This window comes from Ixodes scapularis, unplaced genomic scaffold, assembly GCF_016920785.2.
Source record: "Ixodes scapularis isolate PalLabHiFi unplaced genomic scaffold, ASM1692078v2 PGA_scaffold5__190_contigs__length_132052651, whole genome shotgun sequence".
NCBI lineage: Eukaryota > Metazoa > Arthropoda > Arachnida > Ixodida > Ixodidae > Ixodes > Ixodes scapularis.
The window spans coordinates 109,960,684-109,973,524 of record NW_024609880.1 but is presented as its reverse complement, the minus strand read 5'-3'; the positions used below and the strand labels follow the sequence as shown (position 1 = coordinate 109,973,524).

General features: G+C 44.5%; 1 non-coding gene across 1 annotated transcript; it reads right to left on the bottom strand.

Moving 5' to 3' along the window:
• Positions 1–2,026: 2,026 nt before the first annotated feature.
• Trnav-uac lies at positions 2,027–2,099 on the bottom strand. The gene has a single exon. It is a non-coding gene; the product is annotated as a tRNA-Val (tRNA).
• Between the last annotated feature and the right edge of the window lie 10,742 nt (positions 2,100–12,841).

Here is a 12,841-nt window from a genome sequence, read left to right as displayed (position 1 = left end):
CCGCGCCTTTTCCGTGGTAACAATGCCGTGCAGACATTTCGTATGCCACCCAAAATAATAGTTTTTGATGTAGAACTACCAGCCGATTTCAGAAACGAGCCTCTACTCAAACTCGAATCAAACTCGACTCGAAGCTTCACTCGTGGCCGGTTATTCGCTTCATAAACTCACCTCCACTCCAACTCTCCTCGAATCGAGGAAATACTCGACTCTTTCGTCAAGTATCTCAAGGTAGTTCCGGCGCTTCCTTGAGCCGTCCTCGAAATTCGAGTCGGTTCCTGGGGGAAGTAGTAGCCGACGGATCATTCTGGAAGTTCGTCGACTTCGTCATGAGAGCCGACAAATTCCTCTATGACCACCGAGATGAAAGAGTCCCAGTGCCATGGCGTCGTTTGAGTGCCCCAAGTGGCCTGGTATCCCGCATAAGACTTGCAGAAGGTAATATGTATAAGATTTTCATTGTGATAAGACAACTTAGTAGATGAAATTTGAAATGGATGGAACCGGAACCACGGACGATGTTTCTACTGGTCGACTTGTCCTTTCCCGGGGTCCGTGAGCCCGTGATCCACTGTCGAATTTTTTTTTTGTCTTGCGTTGCATTGAACAAGTTATAAGCAGAATCAGAACGCATTCTGGGACGACTTAATTTGTGTTGCTCTTGTTCACTCCTTTCTCTACCTTGTGTGATACTACAGGTATTTTCCGTTGTTTATTCAGTTCCAACTAGTTTAGCCTTCGGCTGCCCTCCCTATTACTGTACTGGACCCGTCTGCTCATCAGTATCTCCATCTGCTGTAATCTCTGTAAGGGGTATACTAGAGCTCTTAAAAGGAGGAGGAAGGTAACAAATATAAATCGTATTCATTTTGTGTTCTCAACAATGTATTCACAGTCATTTTTTTTAAAGAGAAGTATCTTGACAGTAGCTAGGTTAATATGACGAAGTAAATGAAACTGTAACGCGTTACTTTTATTAAGTAAATGTAACTGCAACTCAAGTACCTATTTGACAAACTATCCGTAATTGTAACTAATTATTTATTTTAAAGTAACTCACCAAAGATTCGGGGGAGCCAAGTCGCCTCTTGACCTCCGTTTTCTCTTCTGAACAATAGAGCTCTGCTCCTCTATCTAAATTCTCACAGCCGCCGCTGGTGGCTGTGAGAATTTAGATACCTCCTTTGCAATCAGCTGTAGAACACATAATTGAAAAAACCGGAGACGACGGGAAAAGAATGGAACAAACACCAAACGTCTCAACTTTGCGACGTTTTGTGTCTGTCCCCTTATTGGCCCGTCGTCTCTGGTACACAACCAGCTCGCCTGTTTACTTACTTTTTTTATATGGCTATAAAAGAGGGTGAACCAGGGCCAATACTACCAGGGTAAGCGGCCTCATCCCTTTCTGCTCTCTCGCGTCTCTCTCTCTCTCCTCTGGACGCCAGGTATAGGACTTGGGCAAATGCAAGGTCGCACAGGTATGGTGTTCTGGTGGCTGACGCCATGGGTACGACAAGTGTAGGCCTGTGAATCAGGCCTAGCTCTTTGTCGTCGTGTGGCATGGGACAACTGTTCCGCTGCCGTAGTCAGCCCATGCGCTCTCGATAGACATTGCTGGCCTTGCATGTCATCAATGTTGAGTGAACAGGAAAGGAGCTCCGCTGTTCAGCTGTTCCGTGCATTTATGTGTCTGATTTAGGTCTTGAACACGAAATGAACGGACGAGTGCGGTCCGGTCGGGTTGATCGCGGATTCATGTCTAGATGTAGGCGAGTTGGTTCATGGTACAATCGTAAATAAACTGCGCGCAAAATATGGAGATAAGTGCAAGAGGGAAGATGCGAACGACACAAGCGCTGGCTTGAAAGGGATTTGCAGCCTGCTTGAAAATTATGTTGAATTCCAGCCTCGATGCTAAAATTGAAAGTCTCTCCTGGGATCTGTTCTCTGAAACTTTATTATGCATACTCCCACTGGCAAATTCAAAAATAGTTCTCATCAGCGAGAACAAAAAGAAACAGGATGGTTACGCCCGGGATCGAACCGGGGACCTTTCGCGCGTAAAGCGAACGTGATAACCACTACACTACGAAACCGCCTTTTTTTTTTCTTTATTGCATGGAAAAAATACGACAAAACCAAAGTGCCTATTTAACGTTCAATTTGTACACTGTTCACTCATACTTCAAAACTCTTTGATGTCTCGCAAATTAGTAAACAATGGTAGCCAGTCGGGTGCGTCTGACAGGGTATCATACACACTTTTGACACGGATTACAAGGTCGATGAAATGCAAGCGTACAGTTTTTGGGTGGACGTTTTCGTTTCTAACATCAAGACGGGATTTCCACATGCTGTACAAAGACAGAAGAATTACAAGGTCATAAGGAAAGGTATCCCCAGGTGAAACAGGTAAGAAACGAATCGTGTAACTTGTAATATCAATGTCTTTCTTTAGAGTGGGCTGCAAAACATCCCAAAAGAACACTGCATCCCAGCAGTGGATAGAAGCGTGCTCTACTGTTTCAGGTGTTTTACACAGGGTACAGTTTTCTGACCATGGTACGAATAGTCCCTTTTCTTGTAACCACACTTTGGTAGGCAATACGGAGCAATGCAGTTTAAAAAAGAAGGTTTTAGCCGCAGCGGGAATGCACATTTTCTTTACCCGACGTAGTGCATCTTGGCCGGGGTTATTATCAAACATAATGCGATACATTGGCGCCGGAAATATGACACTTACTAGGTCTTTTGTTAACTTCTTTCGTGTTATAGTCGTTATATAATCTCTTGAAAATCTTACAGACAAAAAATTAAAGGCATCAACTACTTCTTTCAGGTACCCTATAAGCACACATGTTGGGCTTCCGGCGGAAGATACAATAAAATCTGGAAGAGAGGATGCCAGTCTATTTTGTATGACTTCTCGAAGGAAGGGATGTTTTTGGTCTCTAAGAAAAAGAAATCGTGAAACCAATTGGCGTATGAATAAATGAGGAAGGCCAAGTCCACCGTCAGACACACGACGAAACAAGTTGTCGCGGCGCATTGGTTCCCAAGAGGACTTCCAAACGAAAACGGCAAACACTCTGTGCAACTTTTGAATATTAGTCCGTGCACAGTGAAGGACCTGCAGGACATACCAGAGCTTGGCCGCTAGAAATACGTTACAAACTGTCGATCGTGCAAAGATTGACAAATTCCTGTGAGACCAACTTTCGGCTCTCCTTTCTATGGCAGTCGCAACTTGGGACCAATAGAATGTGCTGTTCTTGAAGTGTCTCAAGGGCACTCCCAGGTAATTGCAAGGAGTGCAACTCCACTGAATGCCTTCATATTGCTCTGGTGTTGTGGCCCAAGCACCATGCCAGACTCCTCTGCACTTTTCGATATTTAGTGAGGCTCCAGTAGCTTCGCAAAAGCGGTGTGTGAGCTCTATAGCGTGGGTCACGCTTTTCTTGTCCTTGCAGAAGTAGGCTACATCATCTGCGTAAGCCTGGACTTTAATTTCTGTTTTGCACAAAATGTAGCCCTGTACTTGCTCACTTCTCTTTATACTTTGGCACAAGGGTTCAAGGTATAATGTAAAAAGCAAGGGGGACAAAGGACAGCCTTGCCGAACCGAAGAACGGACTGGAATGTTCGGTGTGACGTTATTGTTTATGACTAAGCTCGTGTAGCAGTTACTGTAAGACATTTTAACACCTTGAAATATCATATTTCCAACGCCACCATATGAAAGAATTGTAAAAAGCACGTTATGACAAACACGGTCAAATGCTTTCGCGAGATCAATCTGAAGTATTGCAACTTGATTACTGCTGTCGGTTACACATACCAATACACTCCTCGCAATGTGACCATTTGTCTGGATGGCTCTACCACGAATGCCACATGTCTGGTGATTCCCAACTAGTTCGCAAATGACAAGTTGTAATCTATTTCTTAACAATTTCGCGAATATTTTGTAATCTACATTGCATAACGTGATTGGTCTATAGCCGGTTACATGTAAGAGTTTCTGCTTGTCATCAGTCTTTGGAATGAGAATAGTATGTGTACGCAGAAATGAAGGTGGAAGAGAATTAGTTTCATAGGCCTCTTGAAAAATCCCTTGTAAGATGGGACATAAGATATTTTTACCCAATTTATAAAATTCTGCAGTAATGCCATCTGGACCTGGTGTTTTTTTATTTGGAAGGGCATCTACGGCCTTTTCTATTTCAGTCGTGCTGAAAGGTTCCTCCAGCTCTTTTGTGCACTGTTGATCTAACTGGGGCAGTAGAGATACCAGTTCTTTCAGATATTCATTATCTTTCGATGCTGCATTATTGCCAAAGACCTTCTTGTAATGTTCACAAAACGCATTCGCTATAATCTCTTTATATTGGATAAGCACGCTATTTTGTTCTATTTCATGTATTTCTTTCGACATCGCGTACCTTTTTTCCTCCTCCATTGCCTTTTTTGTTGGCTGTTCTACCAAGAAATATTTTTCAGCACGCGTGCGCACAACCGCGCCCTGGTAACGTTCGTGATAAAATTGATCTAATTCAGCTTTTATGCGAGTTATATCTTCTAAACCTTGCCCAGGATATTTGCATTCAAGCTCAACCAAGACGCGTAAATTATGCTGCAGCGTCTTTTCTGCCTCAGACTTCTGAAATTGTATAATACTACCTCTCTCAATTGCCAGCTGTTTGAGTTCTTGCTTGAAACGCTCCCATTTAACAAATATATGCTCAGTTGTGTGTCCTATCTGCTGAAGCAGATCGGTCGTACTAGCCAGAAACTTTTCATCTTTTAGCAGTTGGTTATTAAGCTTCCATAGCTTCCAGTTTGTATTTTTATTTCTACGTTTATGACCAACAGTTAGTGATACCATGCAGTGATCTGTAAAAAAGACTGGGTCTACCGCGTAACCATTTAAATTTTCAATCAGTTCTGTGGAGCAGTAAATTCTATCTAGTCTTGCGTGAGATGAATATTGAAAATGTGTGTATGGAAGCTGTTTTCCGCCAAGCTGAACTGTAGCAGCATCGAAAAGATTGCTTTCATCACCTAAACCTAGCAGCAGCCTTGCGCTCTTGTCAATTCGCGCTTTAGGTGGAGCTCTGTCAGCTTCATCGCAAACACAGTTGAAATCTCCTAGAAGAACCAACATCCTGTCACAAATTAAATAAGGCCGGAGATGGTGAAAAAACGTTACTCTGTTAGCAACGTCATTTGGCGCATAAACACATATGACTCTCCACCTTGTGTCAAAAACTCGAAAATCGCACAAAATGAAGCGGCCACAAAGGTCTGTTGTGACCAATATTTCAGACAGGTGAAAAGACTTTCTAATGAACAATAAACAGCCAACAGACAGACCAACAGCATGGCTCACGCATACTTCGTAGTCTTGCAGAAAATATTGCAAGGCACGTTCTACCTGTTCATCAGTCAAAAGCTTTGTTTCCTGGATAGCCAGAAAATCGACTCCTTTATCTTCAATTAAGCGTTTTAAATGATACTGTTTTTTTCTAGAATTAAAACCCCTTACATTTAAAGTCGCAAAACGAGGGCCATCTACTAGGGGAGGGTGAAGGGGAGTGGGAGGAGGAGAAAGAAGGGAGGGGGAGGGTTTTGCTTATACATGAATGTCTAGCGTGAAAGGGTGGACTTTCGCTTACTCGCGACGGTGCCAGGCGGCACCTCTTTTTTTCCCTTGCTGTCATTAGCGTCCTTAGTGCTGACTGTTGTGTCCATCTCGGTTGGGGGCTCCTCTTTGCGATCCGATGACTTGTGGTCTTCTGTTGTATCTGCTATCTGCCCAGGTGCTTTCGACGTTTCCTGGGTGTCTTCCTGATTGGTCTCCTGGCAAGCTGTTACAACTGCTTGCGTGGTCGCGATGGCTTGACTCTCAGAAAGTCTTTTGTCAGTTGTGGCTTTGCTGTCATCAGAACTCGGAGGCACTGGGTCTTTAGGCCTTTCTTGTGAGGAGAGAACCTCACCGCTGGCGTCTACCACTTCGGTGATGTCAATCAATAGTTCCGAATGGGCGTCTGGTTCGATGAAAGGACCTCGTAGCACGGTTGCATAGCTAGAGTAACACTCGTCACTTTCATGACCAAATCTGTTGCAACGTGCACACTTCAGAGTACGACACTGTCTACGGATGTGGCCGACCTTTTAGCATCGTAGACACAAGGGTGGCCGTCCGGTCATGACCACAAGACACTGGGAATTGGCGACTTTGAGCAGATGAGGCACGTTTTCCGTTGTCGCTGTGTCGTGTAGAGTCAGACAGACTTCTCTGTTCATTGTTTCCATGTTCTCCATCCCTGGAACTCTCCACTTTTCTCGCGTCACGCTCCGCACAGTTAAACAGGGCGCCAACGCCTCAGCGATCTTCTTGTCTTCTAAATACAGTGGCAGCCAGAGAAGCTTGATCTTTACATCTTTAGAATTCGGATCTATTATGAGACATTTCTTTCCTTTCACGTTCAGTTCTTTCACCGCTTTCAGCCTTTCCGCGGCTGCGGGGCTTGCGAGCGTCGCCATCCAAAAATGGCTCATCTGAAACTGCCCCAGGGACAGCACTTCACTCAAATCGATTACATCTTTCAGACCATCGCGAAAGTCTATCGCACGGTAGGGCCGGCCTGTAAGGTCAGCATGGAGAAAGACGGAGTTGAGGCATAAAGCTCCCGGTGGGAAACGAGGAAGGAGAATCCTGTACTCATCTTGGCTTGCCGCCTGCGCCCGGGCGTCCCCTGGGCCTACGGGTACTGTCGTTGAGTTGCCCGGGTACATCCTTTGAATTTCGTTAGTAACGGTTAGACCTGAAGTAGAAGGGTTTCCTCGGCCTGAGGCCGATTGTTGATTTTCACTGGAGAACATGAAAATACGTCCGTTCGAAAACGGCGTCTTCTTCTTTCTCCACTACGAAACCGGCTTGTATCTTCTGCCTCTTCTCTCTTGTCCATGTATCTATTTTTTCGCTCTTTTTGTTTCCGCTTGATCGCGGACCACGTGGGAGCCGGCTTGCAGGCGGGTGTAGATAGGACTTCCCGCAATTAATATATTTGAAACCATCCAAATACATGAAATGTGTATACTGAGCGACACTGTTAGCGCGAATAAGCAGTATTGAAGTATTGTTTTGTTTTTCCTGGCCACGTAAAAAAATTCCAATTTATTAAGACTCTTGTTCAACTCACCATAATATTATAAATCGCTGTGTTAAGAGCTGTATTTATGTCCTGTATACGCTTGTCAGGGTGGCCGTATAATTAAGTTCTCAACTGTCACGACGATGTCAAATATACTATAATACAATTCGTTGTTTTTATTTTTTTTTATCTCCCAGCTCATTTGCATACAAAAAAAAAGGTTTTTAAATTTGATAACTTGCTTTTCTTCTAGGCTGACTGATTATAAGCGAACGTATGAGCAAAGTATTGGAGGTCAGAACACTTGGTTGGCTTGGGGCTGTCATTGATGGTATGGGTCGTCCGCTGTTTTGTCAAGTCGTTTGTGAGATTCCGGCCCACGAGTAGCCTGGACCATGATGGTGTTGTAAGAAACTTTAAAGTCGACGCCGCCGTCCTTGGGAAGCAACTTGGCCGCCAGTGCGGTGCAGTCCTGGATGAATTCTTCCCTCTTCTCTTGAGGAACTCGTAGAAGGAACGGTGAGGTTGCAATGATCATATCTGTGCCAATATACAAAGTCATATTTGGGGTTTTTACGGGCAAACCCAACGAGGAGCATCTCGGCTGGTTTGCTAGTGAATTCGACCACCTGGGCCGTTTTGCTGGTGAATGGGGGTATCTCTCCCAGTGGCTAAAACAGCAGCAAGAGGAATTTCAAGGTCGCGTTACCGGCTCTGTGGGGACAAGAAATTAGAGGCACATAGCGTTCCAGGAATATGGCTGACTTAGGTTCCTCCTCGCATCGAATATTCCAGTCCGATATTGCACGCAGAGAGATGGCGATAATTCAAGTAATGCAAAGATGCATGCGAGCTGGACAAGAATAACGATAATATTACCTGGAGAGAAAAACAAAGGGGAGAAACACAGCTAGGTGATTGGTGCGCTACTAAAAAAAAATCCGCCTGGTCCTGGTATCGAACCACTGAACTCCCTATTTCCAGTAGAGTGCTCTACCAACTGGACTAACCAGGAGTTAGACGTCATATAGCAAACGAGTTTCAACAGCTGCCACCAGTTTAACACTAACGAGGGTGAAAGGCCTCCATTTTAAGGTTATGATGATAATGCAACTAATGCAAAGCTGCAAGCGAGCTGAATAAAAGTAACGATAATAATCCCTGGAGAAGGGGAACAAGAGGGACAAAGGACAAACAAATCTTCAAACACAGCTAGGTGACTGGTGCGCGACCGAAACAATCCGCCTGGTTCAGGTAACGAATCAGGGACCTCTCCATTTCCGTTCGCTCTACTGACGTCTAACTCCTGGTTAGCTCCGTTAGAAGAGCGCGCCACTGGAAATGGAGAGGTTCCTGGTTTGATACCAGGAGCAGGCGAATTTTTTTCAGTCAAACACCAGTCACCTAGTTGTATTTAAAAATATGTGTTTGTCCTTTGTCCACCATCTTCCCCTCTCCAGAGATCATAATTGCTAATCTCGTCCATCTTGCTTGCCCCTTTGCATTATTTTCATTTTCATCATAACCTTAAAATACAGGCCATTTACCTTTGTTGGTGTTAGACTCATGCCAGATGGTAAAACATTTTGTGACGTCTAACGCCCGATTAGCTCAGTTAATAGTTCGCTCCACTGGAAATGGAGGGGTCCCTGGTTCGATACTAGGATCAGGCGGAATTTTTCAGTCGCGCACTATACTCGGCGACAACTTTTCTTGGCATTTTCGGGGAGAGGAGGAGAGCCAGCGCGCAGCTTTATTCAGTGCTCAAAATGGGAGAGGGAACGCTTGCTTGTACCTTCCGCTGCATTCCCAAGAAAAGTGGTCGCGAAGTATAGTCACCTAGCGGTGTTTGTCCTTTGTCCCCCTTGTTCGCCACTCCAGGGATTATTATCGCTGTAGTTATGTTAGTCTTCAAATGTACTTGAAATGAACCGCATTCGAGTACTTTAGGAGGACTGGTATGGCAACTTATTTCCGGAAAAAAGTAGTTTTAAGAGACAATTATGTAAGATAACAGGCAAGGGGCTTATGTCTCCTGAGCGGAACATGCTAGAATGCTAGGTACTTTCTATTAACGGACCCTGTCCCACGTGACCTCAAAATTGCACCTCCGGCTATTTTAACATCAGGGGAGATACCCGCGTCCGCCTGCGACCCGGCCGGGGAATCTTTTGACGTTCAGCCGTAATCTTGGCTACACGGCGCCTTCTCCCAAATAAGCCTCCGTCAGATGCGCCAATATGCGAATCAAAGGACATTGTCAACGCAACCCTAAATCGGCACGTTATTCAAAGAGGCACTGAGAATGATTTGAAACATTCGAATCATATAAGCGGGCCGTTTAGTTTTTAGTTAGACCCGGTAACGTAAGAGCATTATTTTTATATATATTTTGCTGTTCGCAACTTTTTCTTTGAATCTGCGTACTTCAAAGCTGGCCAGCTTTGAAGTACGCAGATTCAAAGGTTTCGGATTGAGTGTGTCTCATATATACATATATATATATACCGGCTAGTACTTGTTGTCTTTTTAACTGCACTGACACTCATAAATACCACTTTGTTCAGCCTAGCGATGATTGTAAAATGAAATGCTACACTGTGTATAGTTATTTTCCTGCCATGTTCTCAAAAACTCTGGCGTAAAAAAAAAAAAAAATTAATTTAAACTGAATTTTTGAATGTATAGAGCCATTTTCCGCTATTTCACTCCGCACTAATTTTATGATACGAATCCTGGCCGCGTTGAAGACGCTGCATTAAACCTCGGCAGTCACTATGGCTCTATTAATTGAACTGATCGGAAGCATCCCGAACTAGATCATGAACCATTAAGCTGGCCACCCTATTACATTACCAAATATGGACACGTATGCCTTGTAGTGGAAAGATATCATTACATTCGAAACATGCTTCGACTTCCAACTAACTTACGCTCAAGTTTTTCTCTGGTGGCCAAAACCCAGTCGGTCTCTATCAACTTGCATTGTGCCACGTGGAATCCTAGAGAGTGCAGAAGGTCTCTCAAAGTGTCGGTCGGCTTCTCCCCAGCAGCATTTGTGAACGCGTCTTCTTCGAAATCCTGGAAATTACATATCGACCATCATTGTCTTGTTCTATGTTTCTCTGCTTGGACTTGAATGGTTCGGACATCGGAGTTTCATACGAGCATGGGTTTCTTTCCCGAAAATAAATTCTCATTGTAGAATCACACTGCACGCATACGAATGAAAGTGATCATGTTACTTATAGTAGTCAGTCATTTTTTTGGGGTAAGTTTAATAAAGATTACTTGCTTTTAGAGCGGGGCTTTTATGCGCCTGTTTCCGCGTTTCACGGCGTCGAACGTCGGTGAACTGCGCCGCTATATTTAGCGGGAAATTGAATTGGTGTTGAGGTCACGTGACGTGAATTTTCCCGCCAAATCAAGCGGAGAAATTGAATTTGTTCACGGGTGACGTGACAGGAAGTCATGTGACATCATTTTCCCCGCTAAATGTTGTGGGGAAACTAAATTGGTCTTGAGGTCATGTGGCGTCAATTTTCCCGCTAAATTTAGCGGGAAATTGACGTCACGTAACCTCAACATCAATTCAATTTCCCCACTAAATTTAGCGGGGGAAAATGACGTCACTTGACTTTGTGTCACGTCACCCATCAACAAATTCAGTGGGAGGAGGAGAGGAGGAGGAACTTGAAGACGAGGAGGGAAGGGGAAAGGGGGAGGAGGACAAACACTTTACTAGGGGGAATACGGGACACAGTCCGCTCATTTGCATTAGACGGAGCGATGGCCGCGCCAATTCCTCCCCTGGTGGCGCGGGATAATTTGGGTGTGTCCCTCTCCCTATTTTCCATCCCCTTTTCTCTTATTTTCTCGTCCCGCCAGAACACGTGACCGATATGCGTCACCGACGATGTCGAACGCGGGCGGGCGATCACGCGGGCGCCGGTCTAGGCCGGGCGCGACAGCTATCAGGGGCCACCATTGCGCGACCTGTCACCGCATGTTGATGCCGGCGTCCTGCTCTGCGGATGAAACGCTACAGAGACGTCGTCGTGTTTCTTCCACTTAGCCTCAGGTGGTCTAAAAAATGGCACGCTACAGTGTCCTGTTGTAATGCACCAAGTATGACGCGTTCGCTGCTGTAAACAATCAATGAAGATGGCAGGAGGGACAGTGTGCTCCGTTCTCCACTGCAAGAACCGGACCTTGCAGGGCAAAAACCTGTCATTCTTTCGGTTCCCTCCAGATCAAATCACGTAAGTAAACAACTGCGGCCTCGAGTTTCTCATGCTGACCTACCTTATTTAAAATGTGTGTAAAAACATATATATGATCCGTGTTTGTTCTATGCTGAGCTGTATATATTTGTACAAAGTGTTATTGCCTGCGTAAACAGAGATCTGTTTTTGTTGAATGCAAAGCTGTACATACTTGTTCAATGTGCAATAAATATTGTTTCAACAAAAAAACCCTCGAATGACATTTACGAGTGGAATCTGAGTTCGCACCTCCAATTATTATCGTAGAAATACTAAAATGGGGGGGGGGGGGGGGGATCCAAACCAACTTTGTTCAAGGCCATCATGGTCTATTGAGAATAAGGTTGGCTATCCATGAAGTAATAAAAAATTATTCCCAACTTTCTGAATATTTTTTGCTGTTGCCTTGGGTTGCTGCAAAGCACCAGCATTCGCAATTTGAAAATAGCGAGAAATGGATCACTCGGTTAAATCGTCTCATATCTAATACACAGAACCCCACTCCTGATATCACAATTTGGCGCCAGCCAGACATTACCGAAACCAGCACTTTGGAAATCAAGGTGCCTTCTCAGGCGCTTTAGCGATAATTATAGTAGCAAATACTTTGCGGTGCAGTATATGACAAAACATTGCTGTGCCTGCTAAATCTGCTTCTCGTGTCGACATAGTTCCTTAATATTAGTTGCTCCGTACTGCTTTGAAGTGCGATTACGACTAACCACACTTATTAGAGCAGCTTTCAAAACCGCCCGTACAAATTTCGATACTCGGTGATCGAGCTACATGCGTGCGGTTTATATAACAGAACGTAGACGTAGAGCTCATCCTACGTATACGCTCCCTTTAAATGATTCATCAATAAAGTGTCCGCAGGCTTTTAAATTCAACAGACGACCTACGCCGCCGCTACCGAACAGCGTGGACACACTGAAAGAAGTTCGGCCGGTAGTAAAACATCCCGCAGCAAGAGACGGCGCGACTCACCCTCCGATCCTAAAGGGAAAAACCGCAAAACCATGACACTTCCACCCATTCAAAGTGCGCAAAGCCTGTCGTCCCCGAGGCCATTGTATTCGCGGTGAGTGTCCTGTATTCCCCCCGTAAAGTATTTGAGGAGGGCATTCCCTCTTCTCTGCCCCCTCCACTCCTCCTCGTCAAGAGCTGCGCTCTAGTTTTGAATTATAAAGATTTCTAAACGTCTTTCTTTTTTTTTTCTTAGTAATTTTTTATATATACATATGGTATATGGTATGTGTAATTGCGTCGAATATGCCATATATATATATATATATATATATATATATATATATATATATATATATGTAAAACTGAGAAGAAAAAAACCCTTAGTGAAAACAGCAACAACGGACGATTTAATCTTCGACGTTTCGGCCGGAGTCCGGCCTTCGTCTT